We start from the raw sequence: 4,866 nt of genomic DNA, 5'->3' as shown, positions 1-4,866 counted from the left end.
TTCCCTCACAGGGTACAGGCCTTTTTTTTATTGCACAACCCTTCATGCTTTTTAGACAATTACATTATTCTTGAAAATATTTGGCACTCTGACTGTGCCTGTGTATTGCATACTCAAGGACATGAATAAAGATTCTGCTGCCATGTTATGTCTGGCCCATGCATAAACCATATGAAAAACTTATTGTAGAATTGTTAAGAAAGTCTGTGCTATGGTTGGTTCAAAGAGATAAGCAAAATAATATGCAACTTAGGGGCTGGAAAAAAATGCAGGAAATTCTTTCCTTCTGTGCCACAAACAGACAATCATACTTATCACTTCCAGCCTTCCAAAAGTCTTTGTATGCTTTCATATCTCCTGTTCATTTTTGTCATGCCCAGATTGTCCTCCTGAGGCTTCCCAGTACTCTTGCTCTTTGAGTGCCCCTGAAAGTGATTAGTGCTACCAAAGATTGTTTGGTATGTGAAAAATCAACCTAAGTGACAATGCTGAGAAAGACTGGTCATACACTGTATGACCCAGGTCTGTGAACTACTAATTAAACACTCTAAAGATGTCAGATTAATTTTGCTAGTTCTTGCAGCCGATTCTTCAGACTGGCAGTGTCCTTTTTTGTGTCTTCCTTTATTTCTCCTTCATTTCAGGAGTGCATCTTCATCAAGTTCACAGACAACCCCAAGCTGAGAGGGTGTGTTTATCTGCTGGAAGGCAGGAGGGCTCTGCAGAGGGATCTGGATAGGCTGGATTGATGGCCTGAGACCAACTGGATGAGGTTTAACAAGGCCAAGTGCTGTGTCCTGCCCTTGAATTACAACAACCCCACAGTGCTACGAACTGCCACAGTGGCTGGAAAGCTGCCTGGGGAAAAGAGCCTTGGGAGGCTGGTGAACAGTTATCTGAACATGAGCCAGCTGTGCCCAGGTGGCCAAGAAGGCTAATGGCATCCTGGCCTGGATCAGCAATACTTGGCCAGCAGGGCCAAGGCAGTGGCTGCTCCACTGTACTCAGGACTGGTGAGGCCATACCTTGGGCACTGGTAGTTCTGGGTCCCTCAATTCAGAACACTAAGGTGCTGAATCGAGTCCAGAGAAAGGCAATGGAGCTGGACAAGGGTCTGGAGCATCTCAAGCACAAGGAAGGGTCTGATGAGGAGCAACTGAGGGAATTTGGGTTGTTTATCCTAAAGAAAAGGAGGGTCAGGAGGACCTGATCACTCTATGCAACAATCAGAAAGGAGGTTGTAGCCAGATGGGGATTGGCCTCTTCTCCCAGGCAACAGGTGACATGGTAAGAGGAAATGGCCTCAAGCTGTGCCAGGGGGGTTTAGATTGCATAATAGGAAATAAATTTTTACAGAATGGGTTGTCAAACATTGAAACAAGCTCTGCAGGGAAGTGGTGAAGTGACCATTCCTGGAAATGTTCAAAATATGTGTGGATATGGCAATTGAGGATATGCTTAAATAGTGAACATGGTGGTGATGCTGGCTTGACAGCTGGTCTTAAGATTCTTAAAGGTCTTTTCCAATCCTAATGAGTCTATGATTCCGTGGTGTAGAGTACTTCCTCAAACACAAATGAAAACTGACACTGGATCTTGTTTCAGTTGTTAGGCAGCAGGTATGAAGATGCCAGGACATAACCTATTGAGAAACATACCAGAAGAAATGTCAGACATAAGGTGACTGCTGTCTGCCCCTGTCAGAACCCAGGACATCCCTCTGGGTACCCTGGATGGCTCGAGCCCCTGGCCGAGGGCTCAAAGACCTTGGCACAAAGCCAAAGACACCTGCGGCTTCCATTTTAACCCATGGAAAAAATTACCAACTTTATATGAGGATTCACAAGCCAAGAAAGTTTAAGTAGAATGACAGTTAGTTTCTTACAAGATACAAAAATAGAATTTTAAGATTTTTATAATGGAGGTTCAGAAGCCAAGATGGAGGGATTTGGGCATGCCTTGTCCTTCTTCTTCTTCTCCTCCATCTTCTGTGTGATGTTAGCACTTTTGGATTGGTTTAGAGTAGAAACACACGGTCTAACATAGGTAATAGGTATTGGAAAATTTTTGTAAATAATGTACGTGTAGTTTTTAGTATAAAAAGGTAACACCGCCTCTGAGGCAGTCAGTGTGCCTTGGACTGACTTACTGGACAGACCTCAGCAGGTCAGGGAAAGAATGTTTTAGATAAAAAAGAATAAAAAACCTTGAAAATCACAGCTGAAGAATCCTGACTCCTTCTTCGATCTCGAGTCTGGGAAAAAGAGACTTTTTAATACCTCAGGGTCATCTCGACCACAGAAACCCCAAGACGCCTCTATTGCAAAATCTTGAAAGCTGTAGATGTGAATGTAGAGTTAACTTTGCAATGGCCTAGAATGTGCTCTAACAAATGTTTTTTCCCTCTTGAATACTCATGATAAAAAAAAAGAAAATTAAAGCCAGGCAAAAAAACCCTCAAAAGCAGCAAGTTTGTATAGAAGAATGGAATAAACTAAATTGGAAGCTAAGAAATACATTTAATTTCAGAGTTTAAAAATCATTAGGGTTTTACTGAAAAGAGTAAACATTTGTCAGTCTGAAAGGGTGGCTGATTGCTTAAATTGTAAGTACAATATTTCTTTCATCCTCAGATGCTGAAAATTTCAATAGCATTTATTTCTGCTAAGTTTTGTACATTAGCTATTCTGGATGCTAGTTTTTCAACCAAGAGGAGGAAACTTGTGCTGTAAACTCATTTTGTAAAAACCCTGAAGACTTATTCAAACTTTTAGCGGACTGTATTTATAGGAGGGATGGGCAAATATTCCGTTTACAAAGAGATGGAATATTTCTGCTCACCTGTGTTTTATTACCCTCTGACACACAGTGGCTTATCACTCTACAGAATTCTAGAATCAGACACACATAGAATATGCTGACTTTGAAAGGACTCATCTAGTCCAACTCCTGGGCCTGCTCAGGGAATCCCAAGAATCCCTGCATGGGCCTAAGAGCATTGTCCAAACACCTCTTGAACTCTGGCAGGCTTGGTGATGTGATCACTTCCCTATGGTGTTTGTAGTATAAATAAATACATAATTAAGTGAGTGGAGAGGAGGATGGATGGATGGATGGATGGATGGATGGATGGATGGATGGATGGATGGATGGATGGATGGATGGATGTTAGTTTGATCTACTCCCAAAGAGGAGTAGAAATGTTACCTGCTCTAGATGAGGATGTTGAGGGAATTTGGAAAAGGAATACTTCCAGCTAGGAGAGTAAGTCTCTGAATATATAATGCAAAATGTTCATATTTTGCATGAGAAAATAAGTACATGCTTCCTGAGCTGCTACTGTCTGTGTAGCAGCTCCGTTTCACAAGATCTGTTCTACCTAGGTTTGCAGACAGATTTTTGTGTTTGTGTAGTACAGCAGTAAAAATGAAAGAATCTGCAGGGCAGCTTGTAGGTTCAGATCCAAAATCTTTAATATGAGATCAAGTGTTTTGGGATGAAGGTCAAACATTAAATACTTAAATTATTAATTATATATTTTTACCTCACAAGAGTTTCAGTTTTTGTCAGTGTATTTTTGTATTTAATTTTTCTATTTTTTATAAATCTGAAACACTATCAAAGCAAAGAGGGAAGACCAGAATATTCATCCTTTGGATATTGTTCATCAGCTTTAATTTTCTTTCTGATTCATGTGTTCAGATGCCTGTACAGCCTCACCTTCCTAGGTATTTTTGTTCTCTGAAATGAACATTGCTGACTGCGTAAGTGATATGCAGATTGTAAACTCTTTACACATTACAATGCCTTTACGCTATGATCATCAACTCTGTCGTTTCCACTGGCAGATACTTGTGACATCAAAAGTGACAACAAGAGTTACTGGCAATGTCTGCAGTAAGCTTATAGTCTAAGACAAATGCACAGATTTTTGTAAATTGCCAGTTGCAACCAGTTTGGCAAAGAGAAATAATATCTTTTCTGAATTGCCTCTGTCTTACTAGGTGGTACTCCTTTTTGAATGATTTTTCTTGATGAACATAATGTTGTAATTTTTTATTATTTTCCAGAATTTTTTTCCTAATTGATTGTGTAAAGCAGCTGCTTTGCCTGCTTTATATCTATGCATCCACTCAATAGCGTTTCATGTTTCCTCAAGGTTTGAGTATTTTTTAATGTTTGCTCTTCCTTGTTCTCAGTTTGGCCCAGTTTGAACTGGACCCCTAGGGAAAAGGTGCTGCATAAGCAACTTTTTCAAGTATTTAGATCCTTATCGTATGTCCCTTCTAGAACTTAATTTTGTATTTGTCTTCAGCAGGAAACAGCAAAAGAGTCTGAAGATCTCTTTTTAAGATGTCTTCTATTTATTGCACTTGTCTAACAGAGATGCATGTCATGCTTCAGTTCCTTTGGAGAGCAAGTTTAATAATCTGCTATATGTTAGAGAACAAATGTTGGTTGAAGAGCCTTTGCTTTTCACCAGCAGGATTAGTAACATTAGTAAGGCAGAAAATGCCCCCATAAGCACATGTTCAAAATTTGACAGGTGTTATAAATATTACATATTAATAAAAATCCTGAGTGTCCAGCATTCTTTTCTGTCTGTAGCTATTTTTAACAACAGAAAAAATAATTTCTAATACACACAAACTATCTTGAAAAAGGGTAGTTTTTGAGCATATTGACATGAGTAGGACTAGTATTTATCAACAATACATTCAAAAAATCTTCAGTTTAATGAGAAATCGCATATAGTGAGTGAAAGGACATGGAAAAATTTGTAGCCTTCCATATAATTATCTGATCCATACATGACCATTCATCCTCCTTCCATTCTCATTTATATTACTTAAACACACACATACA

Source organism: Zonotrichia leucophrys, chromosome Z (genome assembly GCF_028769735.1).
Source record: "Zonotrichia leucophrys gambelii isolate GWCS_2022_RI chromosome Z, RI_Zleu_2.0, whole genome shotgun sequence".
Taxonomy (NCBI): domain Eukaryota; kingdom Metazoa; phylum Chordata; class Aves; order Passeriformes; family Passerellidae; genus Zonotrichia; species Zonotrichia leucophrys.
The sequence above is the reverse complement of the archived record's forward strand: the minus strand, read 5'-3'. Positions refer to the sequence as shown.